The sequence below is a fragment of the Cydia splendana genome, chromosome 7, assembly GCF_910591565.1.
Source record: "Cydia splendana chromosome 7, ilCydSple1.2, whole genome shotgun sequence".
In the NCBI taxonomy this organism is placed as follows: Eukaryota; Metazoa; Arthropoda; class Insecta; order Lepidoptera; family Tortricidae; genus Cydia; species Cydia splendana.
The window spans coordinates 21,543,839-21,564,386 of NC_085966.1; the positions used below are offsets into that span (position 1 = coordinate 21,543,839).

Genomic DNA, 20,548 nt, shown 5'->3' on the forward strand with positions numbered 1-20,548 from the left:
GAGCCGGGGTTTGAACCCGCGACCTCCGGATTGAAAGTCGCACGCTCTTACCGCTAGGCCACCAGCGCTTCTCACCATATAGTCACTATAGGTATGTACCTATAAGTACTATAATATTCTGTAGTAGTAATTAACTCATTTAATAAAGTCAGTGATAAAATGATAAATCCTAAAAGTTGAGTTTGTGACATCATCAACGACCTAAACAAATATAAAAAAATCATAAATTTGTAAAAAATTCACAGGAAACCTTATTAATTTAATATTCATTCAAATAAGTCCCGCGACAAAGACACAAAAAGATTATATTATTTCGAGAAATGGGTAATTTATTACCATTTCATAATTCATTATTAAATTTCTAAAATGGTATTCAGCGATTTGGCTGCAGAGATAGCGGGAAATATTGAATTTATTACATTTTTTAGCGTTCTTTTGCAAAAAGGGTTCTATTCTAAAAATCCATTTTCACACTCGTCGACTGTAATTGTAGAATTAAGATTTCGTATACCAAACTAAAATTGCGTACTATTCATGTTTATTTATTTATGTGTGCTGATATATTTGGCCACTTTGGTGCTGACTGTACGAGGTTAGGTTGGTAACTATTATCATTGGTTGTTGATCTAGGCAGATTATTTATATCTTCTTCTTCCTCGCGTTGTCTCGGCATTTTGCCACGGCTCATGGGAGCCTGGGGTCCGCTTGGCAACTAATCCCAAGAATAGGCGTATGCACTAGTTTTTACGACAGCGACTGCCATTTGACTTTCCAACCCAGAGGGTAAACTAGGCCTTATTGGGATTAGTCCGGTTTACTCACGATGTTTTCCTTCACCGAAAAGTGACTGGTAAATATCAAATGATATTTCGTACATAAGTTCCGAAAAACTCATTGGTACGAGCCGGGGTCGCGGGTTCACGACCTCCGGATTGAAAGTCGCACGCTCTTACCACCAGGCTACCAGCACTTGATTAACACCTACATTGAAATTCTCAGAATTCATTTGAGCATCAACTGTCTGATAATTAGCAATCAAATTGAATGGCAGCCATGCTGCATCCCAATCAAGATCTTAATTGTGTATGTATTCGATACTATTAAGGCTTCAATTGTCTCAGTGATCAGACAAAGTGATCTTATCGCATTAATTAATCAAATTATTCACATGTTTGTGAAATACTAAGGCGTTAAGTCTCGTTGTCTTAAGTTTTTTTGTTCAATTGAGCAATAAAGTTTAAATAAATAAATTTGATTAAGTAGAATCCTGTTAATACACATTTTAGAGTTTAGTGAGATTCCTAATGTTATTTAATTTATGACGAATGGATTCCTATTAGTCCTATTCAAATCCACAGAAACCGCCAAGAGAGTTATTCGCGCCCACCCTGAATAATATTTAAAATACTCACCTAAATGTAACAAGAAATAAAAACTGCACAAATGTCTAGAGTCTCTTGAAAAAGTAATTCTTCTCAATTATATAAATGACTTGTGCTAATGGCCAGACAATGATTAAGGAGGAACGAAGAAAATTTAATTCTCATTTGGCGCCATTTTTAGAAAATGAGCGCTGCGGGAGGATTGCTTTCTGGTTACTTTTCGGCTTTATGTTTTAAAATTAAGCTGACCATTTAAATGCCATAAAGGAGTAGGACTAGTGGCTCTGTGAGCTGTAGACCTCGCGAGCAGAGCTTGAAATAACATGGTGCTAAGAGCTTTAAATACACCGTGTTTTTTTTGATTTCCGTTAATTTCAAGGGTGCATTCCTGAGCTTAAATCAAGTAACTTTCTCAAAGACACCGATGTTCTAATTAAGTCCATTTCGGAGATAATCCATAATTTATTTTTTTACTATAAGGCCTCTACAAGCGTGTACACTTGCCTTAGGGCCGGCTTACATATTGATTAGTGTTTAGAATGAGTTCATACATTTGCTACTAAACTTAAGTACAATCTCGGTCGATTGATGTACGAAATGACATTGATATGTCACAGATTTCAATTGTTTGGTTGAGTTAAATGTAATGCCCGTGTTACAACAACGCTATATGCTACGTTTAATTACTTTTTAAACAAAAAAAAAAAAAACAAAAAAGAAAACAAAAAAAATTTTTTTTTTTTGAAAATTAACTATGCCATTTAGTTCTTATAAACGTACTTAACTATACCCCGAAGTTAACGGAATTCAATAAAAACACGGTGTATAGTAAATTAAAGAAAAACAATACGAAATTTATGTGTAAAAAAATACAAAAAGTTATAATATCCCAGCATACAATTACTGGGGATCGAACCCAGACCCTCTGTGCAAACAGAAAAAGCGAACGTTTACAAACTGAGCCAAATAGTTCTTAGATGGGTTGACGAAATTTAGCTACTCCTTCTCAAATTAAAATTAGTTAAAATTAAATATCGAAATACCGCCTAAACCAGCGATAATTTTTTTCTGCATTTTTTGCTATTAACTCTGTAAACATGTTTCAAAAAGAAAAAAGTCTTATGATATGGATACGACTATTTGTTTAGGCGCAAGGTATCACAACTCCGCCATTTTTAAAAATTTCCAAAAACCGGATTGACAAAAATTTTTTATTTAGTCATAAAATTCGGTCACAAAATTTCACGAGAATCGGTTAAGAATTGCGACCTGTAGAGGAGAACATCCGGACATACGAAAGCAAAATGCCCGAGTCAAAACGTAGACCTTCGCTTCGCTTCGGTCAATAATGTTGTGAAATACCTATATTTTAAAACTTATGTTTTACAATTTGGTAAAGACAAATAATTATCAGTGGGAACATACTCTTGTAATAATTAATATTAGTAGTAATTTATTTTGTGAGTTCTATATAACTATTTCGGCACAGTTACATCAACTCGGAGTGACTAACTAACTATGGCTAACCATAATCATACAAATTATCATGTTTAAAAACGTATAAAAGTGAAAAATTTAGCTAAATTAGATATTCCATAATTATCTAAAAATATTTTAAGATAAACCCAAAGTTGTATTTATTAGCAACAACAATCTTGGAAAACTTATTTTATCTTCGGGAAGTTTCTAAAGTAAATTAAACTTTCATGAAGTAGCTCGTAAAATACCTTTAACGTGATTGGTGAACCATATTTAGGGCCTGGCCTTGGTTTTTGTCAGTTTTTCTCTATCACATGTTTTTTCTGTCACACAAGTAAACAGATTGTTTATTTTTCCGGGCCCGGCCCCGGCCCGGTCTAGCGTGAGTCATCCTTAAGGAAAATATAATTCACCCCTGTCAAGAAAACAATGAGCGGACTGTACGATGAAATGGGCTGTGAGTACTGAGTAATACCGAATTAATACCTATTATTTCCATTCCAAGTCATCTCCACGAAATATAATCCCAAGTGTCGAATCGAGTAACGACTCACTGCCGTATTCGAACTTCAAGGTATTCACAAGAGACGACACGTACTAGATCCATTCTAGATACGTTATAGTTTAGATATCAACTAGTTCTCTTTTGCAGCGCAATTCGGGCAACCAATGTCACTTTTACGTTAGATAGCGTAAGATATCTATTAGATGTGAATTGGATCTCTAAGTCATATCCTGAGGAAATCGTTTAAGAGTATCTCCAGAATCGTGCAAATGTGAAATTTGACAGGTTAGATCTTAACCATATCGTTATCGTATCTTGGTGATGTCTAAAAGATATCTAATAGATGTCTATTTCAAAATCCGAATCGGGCCCTCAGCCTCATAATAGTCACACAGGCCAATTCGAACGTACAATAACATCAACAAGATATTTGAATCATGTTATTTAGTTATCTTGCGTCCCGCCCGCACCAATACGTTTACTGATAAGCTCGAGTGAAATCCACGATATTTGAATGACTTCATTACCCCTAGTGTAAATGTCATTCGATAACGTGCCGTGAGGTACCTACACGTTTTCGTTAAATAATTTAGTATGGGATTTTGAGTTTCCAAAACGTTCCGCTTGGCGCGCTGTTCAAAATCCCATACAAAAATATACATAAAAAAAATTCCCGAGACCGCGAAGTCACAACCTTTTGGCAGTACCAATTACACGCACTGTAGCACATAAAAACTCACCCATCACTCACTCGTCTGTCATGGGCACCAGAAATACCTGAATGTGTTTGCAAGTCGATGGATGGTTGTGTGTCAGATATGAAATGAAATGAAATGAAAATCTTTATTTCAGGCAACTAATGGCCCATACATAAATACCTTAAAACTAGCATACATATTATATAAAAATATATTTTATAACTAAACTTTAAAAAACTAAACACTACATATCACATTATGGCTGCGATGCATTACGCAACCCCGCAGTGTCAGGGAGCCGGCCGCGATATGTCTGCGGTACTGTGAGATGATGGACGAAAGTTGATTGTGATCTGATTTTCCTAAATTGTGTAAATACATTTCGTATTCTTTAATCTGATGTGTACGTACAGTGATTTAGTTTCGACTGTAATGACTATTATGTTAAAAAAAAAAACACAAACGCGTCCGTCCTTCACGCTATCGAAGGAAATTTAGGGGCTATGTTAGATGTCAGTCTGATATCAGAGGACGTTCGAATTGGCCTGTAAGCCTCATAATAGCCAAACTTGGAGAGTTCCTCGATTGCATAATCACGTTCCTTGGCGTAACTAACAGCCAATTACGTCGCCTCACTTCGTTACAACTTCGCAAATTATTTATTCCGACTGAATATTGATGGAAACTTCAAACGAATTTCACTGACGCTTGGCGGTGTAGATTACTTATTTACTAGCTGTAGATAGAGCATAGCAAATAAACAGTCATTCATTCATTCAGTCATTAGCATACGAGAGTTGAAGTCACGCACACAACAAAATGATAGCGAGATTTTGAAATTACGAATTACGATTATATTGTAGTATAAAATAGCGAGCGATATAGCCGAGTGATCTGACGACCAAAATTGTAAACAGGGAGAGACAGAAGAGTGGCTAAGATTTTTGAGCCTATCTGAGTGCCTATTTAAGCCTATTTAAGAAGCCTATCTGAGTGCCACTGCTGGGCAAAGGCCTCTCCTCTTGATTTCAACGACTCCCGATTTGGTTTTCCTCCGGCCAATTATTCAGGAAGCTGTCCAGGTCATCTTGCCATCTCCGTTTGGACCTGCCCCATCCACGTCCCTCTACCGGCATCCACTTGGTGGCTAAGCTAGCCCACCTCTCCGAATGCGTGCGGTAGACGTGACTTACCCAGTCCCATTTGAGCTTAGTGGTTTTCTCGCCTACGTCATATTTTAAAATATATAATGCAATATTGCGTATTGAATATTAGAAAGCTAGACAGCTTTCCAATGACATAGTCAATATTCACTGGCCATATTATGTCAAGGTTAACCAATAACCCAATAACCATGCACAAGGATAAACTGTATCCTTGGATAGGGACCTTGCATGTATTGTAATATAATGCCTACCTGTCGAGCGGTGACCCTTCTGAACGTAGAGATTATGCACAACCCCCATAAAGGCTAAGCTAAAATTAGCAATGGCGGACGCGTTCGGTGCTCCTGTTGTGGGAAAATCAACATGTACAACACATACCTAATATTTACAATTTTACACTTATATTAAATATCACTTTATTACAGTAAACATTAAAAAATGCACCAAAAGTAGGTATCTGCCACTCTGGATATTTTTTCCAAACAGAGATAAATCTCTACAGTTCGCGTTCAAAAATATCTGTTACAGTCTAATCTACGGCTATATCTTAAAACTTCTTACTATCGGAGATTAAATCTTAATAAAAATTAAAAAATTTGGAACCCAAGTGGCCGTATTGCAGGCATCATATGATTTGAGAATGGTCGTTAACTAGTAACTTTTGACGCGTAGTTGCACACAGGTTGCACTGGTGTCCAATTTTTTTAATGGTGCTCTTACACTGGCTGTTTATAACTTTTTTGTTTAACGATAGAAAACTATATTCTGAAATTATTTTTTAATCTAAAATTCACAAGTAATCCAAACAATAAGCTTCATTCTATAAGTGGTTTATCCAGATGGAAATAATAATTTTATTTTGCCGTCGCTTGTCATTGTCGTAGTCGATCTCTTCAGTGATACAAACTCATTCAGAAACTCCGAATTTCTTTTTACTCGGGTAATTTGCGAAACTCAGCGAATTGGCACGTACATTGCCACTCAAAAAGGAGAAGAACATCCTTTCAATATAAAAAAGATCTTTACTTATAAGAATAGGGTGGCAGTTATGTCTTTTCTGTTTTCGTGGAGGCTGCGCAGGTGTCTGACCCAAGTCAATTATTCACTTGACCCGGCTGGCTATAAAATATATTTATATCTAGCCATGTTCCCAGATGTATACATATGTATTTTTGGAACATACAGCGAAGAAACGAATTTAGAATACGTTCCCTGCCTTTCAAAATGAATAAGGGTCTCCAACAACCACTTTTTGATAAAGTAAACATTTTCGGAAATAATCGCTCCGAAAGAAAAAAAAAGGTCCCCCCCCGTCAAAATTTTGAACTATGGGTCCAAAAAATATGAAATAATAGTAGAACAAAAACTCATAAATACTTTCAATGAAAACTATAGCGAACATAAGCGGTTCAACCGTTTTTGAGTTATTACAAAAAGTCTTCTCTTCTTAGTAAAAATACGAACCTATGTACAAAGCGCTGCGAAAGTACTCCGTTTTGCTTGTAATGTACATGATACTTACTAATTAGCCCCCGTTTAGCCTATTCTGATATAATGGTAACTACGGAACCCTACACTGAGCATGGCCCGAGATGCTCTTGGGCAATTATTATTTATTGTTGATACGACCAAACTCTCTTCTAAAATTTTTATTAAAAAGCGGAAACGTCTGCGAGCGTCGTTATTAAGCTTGAAATAAATTTAGAAGTGGAAAAATTACTGCCTTGGGTGAGACTTGAACGCCCATCCAATTCCGCCCCGAGAGGCCTTCTTGAGACCAAAATACTAAACTTTATATATCTATATGTTTTCTCAAATCAACAACTCTGTAGACATGTTTGTTTTATTCTCGACATTGTAAGCAGAAACAACAGTCTGTTCATTCACCAAGTTAGTAAGTTTGCACGATATTAAATTCCAGACGTTCTTAGTTCATTCCATTATTACCGACAGACATCACTTTGTGGGGATTATGTTTGCACTTATAAAATACTTATGTGGAAAGGAGACTGCCGCTTCTTCATACAAACATAGTCCCGATTTTCCTCTCTGGATATTACATTATGGAAAATATTTTTTACATAATTTGATGTAACTATATTAACCATAGCTTTGCCCCTACGTTTGACTTTTTTTAGATCATTTTATTATTTTAAAAATTAGGAGCGAAAAACAGATTTCATACAAAATTTAAATTTAAGGTATGTGAGGTATACAAGACCTTAATCTAAACTAAAATATTTCCAGAAATAATAAGGATATTCTGAAAAACTCACTCAGTCTCAATATAGATATCAATTTTTTTTCACATATCACAATACGCGATTAATCGTACAATTTAATAATATCACAATAATTATAAAACATACTATATTTTCACTGGAAAATAAAACAATTCAGTCAATAGGTACGTAAAATGCAACGAGTGGACCATGGAAGCAATTTTAAAATAGTGCACCGTGTTCAGTAAAAAAACAAACTATTGAAAAAACCCGTATACTTAAATCTTTAGCCCTCTACAAACAACCCGGCAGTGCTAGACAAAGGCAAAACAAAAACTATCCGTAAATGAATACTTTCCAAACAGGAGGCCAATTGTGCTCTAACAGTTTTATATGGTTTTCATCTTATTTTGACACGACCTAGAGGCGTATCTGATTGTAATTAGAGATTGTGAATTTGGTTTGAATTTTTTATGAGTATAAAAAATAAAGGAATGTCTCCTTTGAGTAAAATGAACCAACTTAAGGATTTAAGGTAGTTCCCTCCAGGGCCCGACTTATTTTTCCACACTGTATATAATATATTACGCACGGGCGAGTGTAAAGATGACATAACTTTGATGTCAAAATGTAAGTTTGCATCCTATTTCAATAAATCAAGGTAGTATCAAAACAGAATAAAAACCATATGAAACAGTAAAATAAGAATTGGCGTCCGGGTATAAAAGCATTCTGTTCGGTGCCTGATGACAAAACCATTCGGAAAACATTTAACGAAATGGAATAAAATAATGAATTAAAAACGAAATCAATTTCAGATGAGACTCGAATATACATGGATTTTTTTTTAAACTCCGTTAACTTCGGGGTAATGGTTAAGCCCATTTCAGTAGCTGAATGGTATAGTTAATTTTCTTTTTCTTGAAATTAATTAAATGCTGCATATAGCGTTTTTGTAACATGCCCATGCTATTTAACTTAACCAAATAATTGAAAACTTTGACATAATCCATATCATTGTGAACATCGATCGTCCGAAATAGTACGAGTACCTACTTGCGGTTAGTAGCAAATCCATAAACTCATACAATATGTATATCAATATGTGAACAAGCCGTAAGGCACATGTACACATTTATAGGGGCCTTATTAAATAAAAATAAATTATTGCTTATCTCCGAAATGGAGTTAATTAGAATACCGGTGTCTTTGAAAATGTAACTTAATTTAAGCTCACGAATGCATCCTTAAAATTAAATTTTGGATTAATTTCGTGTTGTTGAACGTGTTTACTGAACAAACATTGTACAATATATTTCATGCATGTAGCCCATTGTCTTCGTCCGCCACTATCGCTATTGCATAATAAAGCGACAGTGACGGAGATAGACTCTAGCCCCCCTATTCTGGTTACTGTATCTATGTATCGTCCTAGTAGCTAACCAATTGTCAACCTTATAATAACTACATAAGGCTCACCAGTGGTCATTTAAGTGAATAAGTCGAGTGACAGGCGTTTTGGGTTTGTTATTGTTTCTTGGTGAGAAATTGTTAACGTCACAAGTTATCTGCTTTGGACAGTTTTCGTGTCAGGACGGTGGCAGTTTAGTAGTTTATGAAATAACTGGCAGCGGTGTTTAGATTTTACCATTTGTTACAGTTTTGAATTGACTGGACTCGCAGCCGGCTTCAAAGGAGAAAGGCAGGATTGGAAGGAAAAAAACCGGCCAAGTGCGAGTCGGACTCGCGCACGAAGGATTCCATTACGCAAAAAACAGCGAAAAAAATCACGTTGGTTGTATGGGAGCCCCACTTAAAAATTGATTATATTCTGTTTTTAGTATTTGTTGTTATTGCGGCAACAGAAGACAATTTCAACTGCCTAGCTATCACGGTTCATGAGATACAGCCTGGTGATAGACAGACAGACGGGCGGACGGACGGACAGTGGGATAGACGGATAGACGGACAGCGGAGTCTTAGTAATAGGGTCCCGTGTTTACCCTTTGGGTACGGAAACCCTAAAAAGATATTTTATAGCACGCCGTGCGAAACTTAAACGGCAGATATGGACATTACGCGGGTTTTTACCTTTTATCTCAATTACTCTGAAAATGCATTTCTGTCTATAATTTTGCTCACCAGATTCCTGGGTTATAATCACTATCTATTTTATTATGCGAAAATTATACTGCAGCTAAGTAAGCAGCACTTTATTGTGCGAAAAGAAAGGAATATTGGTTAGGTAAGTACATCAGATAAAACATAAATGTGTAGTACAAAGGGGAACTTTCACGATTATTAAACATTATCAAACTGCACTCGGGACTTAATCGTGTATTTAAGTTTTAAAATTTACCTTCGACATTTCGAGGACGGCGTTGTCCCCGTGGTCTAAGAGAAGACTGGCTCATGTTGACATCAACATCTTCTAGCCGCGCGAGTTTTTCGAACTACCCGCACTTGGTCTTGTTTATCAGTTTGAACGTTTTGCGCACTAGGGATGTTACTCTGTCGACACACAACACTAACGATATTCGATTTATCGAATTTTTTAAACTTAAACACGCGATTAAGTCCCGAGTGCAGCCCTAGTAGCACGGTCGCATTTTTATCATTTGTCACCATGCCTGTCACGTTCTAACAAGTATGTAAGTGCGAAAGTGATGGGCATAGTGATAGTCGATAAAAATGGAACCATGCTGAGCCCGCAGGTTGATAAAGGGGAACTTATCCCTAAGAAAGAGGGACCTCTTGCAGTTAACCTATACCTAAAGGGGTAATTAAAAGCTATAGGTACCTAACGCAATGACAACGCATTGCAACAGAAAATACCTACATGAATTAGACATGTTTTTGTAAATTTTTTTCATGACATTTGACCTCCTCTTAAAGGGCGATTTCCAGCTCCTGAGCTACATCAATCGATCGATACATACGGCCCAATTTTGAACAATGCCTATAATTAAGCATGCTTATAAGCAAGCATTGTTCGGATCGTGCCGAGAGGTAATCACCTGGAAGCATATCACATTATTTTTCTTCTTCCTGCCCTTATCCCACGTTATGTGGGGTCGGCACAACATGTTTTTCTCTTCCATTCTCCTCTGTCTTTCGTCACCTCTGCACTCACACCTGTCTTTCTCATATCCTCTTTCACACAATCCATCCATCGTTTTTCGGATCGGGCCGAGAGGTAATCTCCTGGAAGCTTGAATATCACATTCTTCTTCTTCCTGCCCTTATACCACGTTACGTGGGGTCGGCGCAACATGTTTTTCTCTTCCATTCTCCTCTATCTTTCGTCACCTCAGCATTCACTCCTTTCTTTCTCATATTCTCTTTCAGACATTATGTCCATTGGTTTTTAGGTTTACAATCCGCTCTCCGTCCATCAAGATTCATCCCCAACATTATTTTGCCTATATAGCATTCATCCCTCCTTATTATATACCCATACCACGCTAACCTACTCCTTAACTTCTCTCCTACAATTTGAACATCTTTAAAAAAATATTTACATCACGGCTGAATACGGGTATACTTGACTTGTATACCTAGTAAGGTATACACAGGTAGGTTTCCTTGAGATAGCTCACGGGTGAATAAACACGACGCAGTCAACTAGGCGATGTCAATAATCCTAGCGTAGGTAAGCTTGCAAGTAGTTGCGCAACTGTTTTAGAAATAGAAATAGAAAATACGTGTACTATAAATTTTTGTCTGTTTATGCTTTTCGTTTCATTTTGTTTTGTTTCTTTTCTTAATTCGTTTTCTTGTATTTTGTATTTTCTGTTTTCATAATTATTTCTTCTGTGTATCTTTTGAAATGTTTTAAATATGTATCTTTTTGTGTTATCTGTCGTGGCATCACCGAATGGACCCTACGGAAGACCTGCGCTGGCTTTATAGCCAGCATTATGCTGAGTTGGGTCCATTTCGTGATGCACACTTATTATTCTCTTCTGTTCTTGCTGTTGTTGTCTGTACATGTTCGTACATGTTTTGTGATCGTCACGAATAAAAATCTTTTTATCTTTTTTATCTTTATCTAAAATATTTATTTGGCGTAAAAATATACTAAACCGGTCAAGTGTCAGTTTTTTTAAGTCCGACTCACGCTTGACTGCACATTTCTAATAGGTTTTTCTGTCATCTATAGGTAAAGAACTATTTCGTGTATTTTTTCCAAAATTTTAGACGCAGTAGTTCCGGATATAAAGGGGGGGGGGGGGGAGAATGGTCGGACAGACAGACAGATAGACGCACGAGTGATCCTATAAGGGTTTCGTTATTTTCGTTTTGAGGTACGGAACCCTAAAAATAAACAACAACAAATAAAGACACGTACAACAAATAGGATGCCGCTCAGCATAAGTAGTGTCTGTAAGACATGGCTCTGGTTTTCAGGTCACCCAAAATTAAAAACTAAAACTAAAACAGATACAGAACAGAAACAAAACAAGACACTTGTATGAAAGAAAGAGAGAGAGAGAGAGAGAGAGAGAGAGAGAGAGAGAGAGAGCGAATTCACAAATATTTCTTTTTGAAAATATCCGCTTAGTTATAAAACTTACAAAACTTGTTGGGTTACGAGTAAATATTTTTTTAGGTTGTTCTTGTTTTCAAAGGAAACAAGTTGAAATTACTGAACACTCATGTATTTACCACGCTAAAGTTTACCGAGATGTTTCCAACCCTCTCTAATTAACAAAAGCCACGTAACACGTAGAAACCTGAGGGGCTGCCGCGAAAACTGAAATTCCCAAATTGTGGGGATTTTTCTCTTTTACTCCAACGAAGGCGTAAGTAGAGTGACAGAGAAAGATGCCCACAGTTTGCGAACTTGGATTTTCGCGGTTATAAACCTGATAGTATTCATAATTTTATCCAAACACGTGCTCACATTTGCATACAAAGCTAATTTCGAGCCCGTTAAGATTTACTTTGATAAGGTACCATTACAGAAATGCTGATTGCGGCGCGAGCTCATTTAGAACCATTTCGAAGTGAGTTTGTCTCATATATGAAGTTTGTTTTAATTAAATTTAGTGTCGTGTTGCATTTTTCGTCTATTATTTAAGGTAAGTAAAATGTGATATGGATTCGAATAATTAAGTATAATTTTGATATTGATATAAAATATTTTTCCGTCTGGATTTATACCTCATTAAAATGATGATAGAATTCATTGGAAGTTTGATTGTAACTTAGATCGCTTTTATAAAAATAAAAATTACATATTGGAATACAAAAGTGGTGGGTGGGAAAAAACCATGTAACGCTGTTGATGCACCATGTCAATAGGTGATAAGTCATTTTGTCACCTGTACCTATACCATGGTCGCATTTTTATCACTTGTCATGCAATGCGTCACTTTCGCACTTACATATTTGTTAGAACGTGACAGGCATGGTGAGAAATGACAAAGAGCCGACCATATTGGCCCTACTAGTCACGTTATCCATCCAATTTGGATAACTTTTTACGGAGATAAGACTTAGCTAGATCGATATCGGCCCCGAAAACTATATACTTAGCAAATTTCATCGAAATCGTTAGAGCCGTTTCCGAGATCCCCGAAATATATACATGTATAAATAAGTATATATTTATGTGATGGCGCTGTTGGAACGGAATATGAATCCTTCATAAAAAGAACATCCCTTAAGCTCCGTGAAAAATGGTCCAAACCATACTCACAAATAATCAACTGGATCAAAGTCAAAATACAAATATCAATCATCAGAGCTGTCTCTCTAAGAATTAGAGGAACGAGAAGAAGGATAGAAAGATTTGGATCTGAAGACGGCTGTGGAATACCCATCCTTGAAGAATAGATTTCTCTTCTTTCCACCGTACAACTGTTTTTAAATACGTTTAAAATTGCATTATTTAATGTATAGAATAGAATAGAATAGAATAGATTTATTCGTAAGCACAAACAATCGGAACAGTACATAGTATAAAAGAAAACACAAAATAAGATTAAAGTGCCACGAAATGGCCCCATCTCAGCATGTTGCTGGTGGCTTCCAGCGCTGATCTTCCGATGAGACCATCAAGTGAGAAGAATCACGGAAGGTAACAGACAAGAAGAAAAAAGACAGAAATAAATAATGTAATGTAATAAATGTTTTACCACAGTATATATTTACATAAAATAATTGCTCGTTTATAGGTATAAGATAATGGCAGTTAATTCAAATTGTCCAAAAATAATCACAATTTCTCGTCGAAAATACAATGATAAAGATAATGACAATAGTCCTTACACCCTGGCGGGTGCTGCCTCTGCGTGTGTCCCATGACACGGGCAAGGGCAGCCTCCGCTCGGTGTACCCCTTACATTTCATTAAAGTGTCAAAAGGGCTTCTACGTGTTGGCTTCGGCTCCGCGCACGCCTCCCAAAGGTCCGGAACACCATTGTTCCGTGATGGGAAAGACATGACAATAATTAAGCAGTGTTCAGCGAATTTAATGTTTTTGTTCAGTTTCATTTGAAAGACAACAAAGCGTCAGAAAGTTCAGTCTAACGAAAACTTCTTTCGAAGTTTCTGTTTTCATTTTGTAGCTACAAGTTTTTAATATTTCTAGCATACTTTTTAGGGTTCCGTACCTCAAAAGGAAAAAACGGAACCCTTATAGGATCACTCGTGCGTCTGTCTGTCTGTCCGTCTGTCACAGCCTATTTTCTCGGAAACTACTGGACCAATTAAGTTGAAATTTGGTACACATATGTAAATTAGTGACCCAAAGATGGAAATGTTTTTTTTTATAATTTTAAAATACAAATATATTTAAGAATAGCCAAAAAATTACCATTCCCTCCCCCCCCTTATCTCCGAAACTACTGGGTCTAAAATTTTGAAAAAAATACACAAAAAGAGTGCTTTACCTATAGATGACAGGAAAACCTATTAATAGAAATGTGCAATCAAGCGTGAGTCGGACTTATGTACGGAACCCTAGAAACGCGAGTCCGACTCGCACTTGGCCGGTGTTTTTAACAAAGCATCTTCTTCTTCCTATGTTTCTCAATGGAAAATTACATTAATTATTTTCGGAAATTTTGATTTCGTATTTATTATGCCCAAAACGAGGAGCCAGATTTTTAAACACGCCAAATTTTATTTAGACCTAAGTTGGTATTCTGTGTGTCCAATTTCCTGGTCCAATGTGTGTCTCACATTTTGCTTAATGGGTGAGTGAGACGCAATGGACATTGGACAATGAAATTGGAATACCACCCTAAAGGAAAAAAAGACAAAAAAACAGCCAGTCTATTTTATTGGATATTGGTACGATGTATCGCGCTCGCGCTTTTTCATTGGTTCGTGCGCGTTGAATAATATATTATATTGGGAAACCAGTTTGTACTTGCAATTTATTGCGGGAAAATATTGTCTTTTACTACATAGTAATTCAATGACGGCCCGTTTCGAACATTAAGATACGTCAATTAATAGATCTAGAAACGATGTGGATTAGATATGTCAGTGTCAAATGTGACTGTTCTCCAAACAAAAACGTCACTTTTGGCACTGACATAACCCATCCATATCGTTTCTACATCTATTAATTGACGTATTTTAAGGTTCGAATCGGGCCGTATAGCTTGTGTTATAGCCGAATGATCTGATTAAAAAAATATTAAACAGCGATATATGATATGATTAAACTAAACTATTTTCAGAGTATGTAATTAAAAACCCCCTGTTCATTGTCAATCTGTTCCCTTCGTCTTTTCCATGTTCGTTTTTAAATTTTAAAAGTACCTATAAAAAGAAACATATTTTCTAAATGTTTTATAAAAAAAAACACGTATGTATAACTTAACCCTCTTATGCACTTAGAAATAATAGATACTTATGATTCATTCTTTTTTGTCTTTTTATGATTTTTTTATTCTATTGTTTTTAGGGTTCCGTACCCAAAGGGTAAGAACGGGACCCTATTACTAAAGACTAAACTGTCCGTCTGTCTGTCTGTCACCAGGCTCATCTCATGAACTGTGATAGAAATTTTCACAGAAGATGACTGTATTTCTGTTGCCGCTATAACAACAAATACGAAAAAGTACGGAACCCTCGGTGGGCGAGCCCGAGTCGCACTTGTCCGCATTCCTCAAGTAGTAGGAGATTACGAAAGTTTTTTTTTTATTTTAGTAAAATAAGTCGATGAAAAATCAAGCTGATTTAATTAAAACTTAAGTAGGTACCTACTTTAAAAAACTAATACTTCTATTACAGTTAATTTAAATTTTATTTATACCTAACTATAAAGTTTTCAATGTTTTTAATCATAATTATGCTATTGTAGTTAAACATTTTACAAAATGACACAAAATAAAAATTTCCTAGTAATCATTTTAAATATATAAATAATTAAAATTAAAAAATGCACACTAAACTTACCCATTAATCAGAAAAACTTCCAAATCAGTTCATAATTAATTCATTAAAAACTAAACACTATCAACCAAAGTTTCAAAAACATACATTCGCAAAGAAATCGTACCGCACAAACGAAAAAAACACCTTTAACGAAAAAACATAAGCACTTTTCGAAAATTTAAATTTAGAATACGAAAGTAGGTTAGAGAGCGGCGTAGCGGGCGGGCGGAACGACTCACGCTTGGCAACTGGCTACGGTCGCTACGGCGCTACGCCGCTACGGCGCAACAGGCTACGATGTTCGCATCGCTCGACTAAAATGGACGATCGGATTTTGTTTTTAGATTTTTAAGCCTTTCGGTACTTCGGTAAACATGACTTTTTGCATCTGTCATCTCAATACATGTTGAGATTCGATTGACGTTTTTTGATTAACGATTATCTTTTTGGCTGGGCCATTTAATAGTACACACAGATTTCTTCTTCTAATCTAATAGCAGGAAAACGTGTCCCAGGTTTAGTTCCCATTCTGTCACCAAATACGGTAACGGAATGACCGGAGTGGAAATTTTGAAAGATTTTTTGTCTACTGACCTACTGACTGACGGAGTGCAAAATCTGAATGAGAAAAAAGTATGTACAATTTTGAACAAAATGGCCTATGGCACCAGGACTGGAACGGACGCCTGTTCACCATACTCCACAAATTCCACAATGTAAAGGATGACACGCTAGACCGGGCCGTGCCCGGGCCGAGGCGTCCGACATGTCATTTTCTATGACGGCTGATCGGTGATCAAATGTTGCTTTCCAGAAAACGAAGCGCCGGAAGCTCCGGTCCGGCCACGCCCGGTCTAGCGTGAGTCATCTTTAAAACCGTAACCAATCATGTCATAACCGCTGAAGTGATCGTCAATCGCCTGAAGTTTTTCAATTTATCCCCCACAATACTTTGCGGTCGTTAGCCATGCCACTATTCTGAAACAGTCAATGTTGTATTTGTATTGAATTGCTTTTTTAAACGATTTTTAATACGTTTTTAATGACTATGTTCTTAATGTACTACTTGTGATTAATTGAAATGTTTCATTTGTTAAATAATTGAAATTGATTTTATTTATACTTATTTATTTTCTAAGTACAATATATACAAAATTACGTTATGTTACTTATGTGTTTTTAAAATATTTAATGTATGTTGTCATTATTTGGAATGTTTATTTTTAATTTTGTACAACTGTACTTTTTTCTCATTCATAGGTGCTGTGCATTACTTATGTTAAAACTAAATTGAATAATACGGAAATTGAAATTGAATTTTAAATTGAAAGAATAGTTTCTCAATTCTTTGGGATTTTCTTTTTTTGTTCGCAACGGCAGCAGCGTTACTGCTGCTAGATTGACGCGGGCTCTGTCACTGTCTTCTTTGATAAAATGTATGTTGGTATTTGCCGCATTACCGCAGTCATTAGAACATTCGGTAACAAACCGAATTTATTAAGGAAATTGGTAGTGATATTGCTGCCGTCAACGCTGCAATAGTAATTTTTGGCTACTTAGCTGCGAGATCATGACTGTCCATAACCATAAAAAAATTTAATCACACTTACTCGTACATTATTTAATTTATCCGCATTGGGCTAGCGTGGGGACTATAGCCCAAACCCTCTCGCGCATGAGAGGAGGCCTGTGCACAGCAGTGGGACGTATATAGGCTGAATTATTATTATTCTTACTCGTAAAAGGTGTTATACGTAGGTGATGCCGTCCTTAAATCCTAAATTTGTGTGCCACGGTCGGTACAGGAATTAAGAACTCGTGTTTATCAACCCCTCGCCTTCGGCTTCGGGCTTCAATTCACACTCGTTAGTAAATTCTTGTTTACCGTACTTAATACACAATGTAGTAATGCAATTTAAGCGCCTAAGAATACAGCCCCGCGGCTTCAATCATAAAGTTATTTTCCGGTGCCTCAGTTGTGTTGGATGATAAACGTACTCCTGAGAATTGCGGCGCGAGATTATAAGTATTGTAAAGCAGTAAAGTGAATATACCACTCATAAGCTTCAAAACAGTTATTTTTTACTTAAGTATAAATTAGAAGACTAACTTTGAGCTAGGCCATTAAGAGCACATCTCTTAATGCGATAAGATGACATTTTTGTAGACTAGACGTAAGAAATGTATTTCGATGTTCTTTATAATTTAAATCTTGCCAGCTAAGCAGCCTGGTACAAGGCGAATTTGTTTCTCAATGAGTAAGAGGAAGACTATAACTAGTAATACTTGTGGAATGTTTTTCACTGTTTTATTATTGTTTTAGGCTTAAACATAACATATCAGTACGGCATAATATATAAATAATGAGTTGTTTGTCAATAATTTCATTTTTGATGCAAGCTTTTATCGCTGACTGTACTTTTCTTTCAACAGGCAACTAGTCATAGAGACAAATCTAACAAACCTAAACACAGGTTGCGTTGTTTTATCACAGCCCTACGGCTACCTCATGTCTCCATCATCAGATCAGCTCGATGGTACCATAATATTTCATTGTCAACCAATTTACATTATGTACGTACCTACTAGGGAATGCAAATCGGTTATTTTCGGTTATTTTTTGTATGGAAATTATCGGTTATTAACCGAAACCGCGGTTATTTCCATACAAAAAATAACCGAAAATAACCGATTTGCATTCCCTAGTACCTACGCAAATTTTCAGCTTCATAGAAAACCGGGAAGTTCGTCAAATTTAACTTGCAAGATTTGACCCGTGCAAACATACCTAGTTTAAATGTGAGTATATTGAAAGTTAATTTTAAGTATATATATATGGTAATTAATTTATTGAATAAAATTCTACATTATAAGCATGTACAGTCAGCAGCAGAAATTGCTAAGCGGGCGAGGTGTTCAAAATTACCTTGACACGCTCTTATTCTCTTAACAATAAAGTCGCGTTAAGATCATTTTGAACACCTGGCCCGCTTAGCAACTTCTGCTGCTGACTGTACTGGTACTAATAAAAACGCCCTTGCTCGCGTAGGTTTCAGTAAGTAGGTTACTTTACATAGTCGCGCTACTGCTTTAAGTGTCGTATACAATTACAAACGTTGTGGTTACGGAGCGGCTTCGCGGTTCAAATCCTCGTTGAGAACAAAAGACGCAACAACTAATAGCTTTGTGTTATTATAGTTTCGGTGGTAGAATAAACATTTTAAGATGATTGAACAGATTATATTGTCAAACCACTGATTCAGTCTTCTCCGGGACCACGGGGACAACGCCGTCCTCGAAACGTCGGAGGTAAATCTTAAAACTTAAATACGCGATTAAGTCCCGTTGTGTAGTTTGATAAGATTATATTGTCCCTTTATATTTACAAAACAAGAAACTATTTTGTCTGGGAGCGGAAAGGGACTTTTAGAATTTTGATAAATACGAGTAGATAGACTCATCATAATCATGACGATGTGGGTAGGTACCTCGTTTGACACTTTGACCACATTTATATTTCTGAGAATAATATTGCAATTTTTTAGTTGAGCACCTTGTTTCTCTTTAACTTTATTATTATCCCTTTCTTTTATCGTGCGTATTAAGAACCACACGATTCTAGCCGCCACATGGTATTGTTAAACTACGTTCTCAGCAAAGAATATAATACTCACTAGGAGAAGAACGGTAACTCCATACAAAAAAATGTCCCCAACCGTTTATACGTTTATACTAGTGGCGCCGTCTTTGTGTACCAATGGAACTAAAGTTGACAACCGGTTTAGCCTGGCGGGTATTGGTAGGTAGTAATTCTGTTGATAAACATATTTGTTATCTTCATATCACGAAATATATGCAAGATGCAAATATTACCCCTTGTTTGTGGTATTATCAATTGATTTAAATAAAAGGCATGTTTATGTTTATAACATTATATATATTATTTATTAAAAAATGTTTTACATATAAAAATATACACTGAAAACTGGCAACTGGCAACTTAATAAAAAAATAGACATTAATAAAGCGCATTCACAAAGTTTTCAGTACCTTTTATACAAATAACATTAGGCATGCCTACCTATTACACTTTACACACAGATACACTACACTTTACATACGGCATTTTACACAGATTTCCAACTTGTATTCATACATTTCTTCACGGTTAATTAATACGCTTTCCAGATGCGTTATGACTCGGTTCCTTCTGAACCCACTAAAGTTGTAAATTTCACTCTGGCTGCTTCAACAGCCGTTGCTCCGCATTTAGCACATTTTCTATGTGCATTGCTGTAATCCATGTAGGTACAGACTTACAGTCTTAAGTGGTACGTAGCGGTACACGTTGTATGTATTATTTAAAGAGTTAATAAATAAAATTTTCGTTATGAACTTTAACCACAGCAGTTGGACAGAGTCATTGACAAATATATTTTTTATTATGGTGGGTAGACGTACCTACCCTCCATATATTTTATGAACATTGATAAAGACAGTTGGAAGCAAATACTCATTATAAAACTTAATCGCATGTAATTAAGTTTTAAGCGTTTTAAGTCCCGTTTTATGATTAATATTGTATAAAATTCGTGATAATTTAAATCAGAGTTGGGAGCAATGTTGCTGTAGAAAAATGTTTTTATTTTTATTACTCGCAACTTTTTCCCGGAGGCCAACGCACACATAGAAGATTAAG

At 36.1% G+C, this 20,548-nt stretch overlaps 1 protein-coding gene across 1 annotated transcript in view; it reads right to left on the reverse strand.

Annotated features, from left to right (window-relative positions):
* The window catches only part of LOC134792360 (muscarinic acetylcholine receptor gar-2), a 28,321-nt gene extending 12,111 nt beyond the window's left edge, over positions 1-16,210 (reverse strand). The window contains exon 1 of the mRNA XM_063763638.1: positions 15,871-16,210. The gene's annotated coding sequence lies outside the window, so the exon portion shown is untranslated. The remainder of the gene's footprint in view (positions 1-15,870) is intronic.
* Between the last annotated feature and the right edge of the window lie 4,338 nt (positions 16,211-20,548).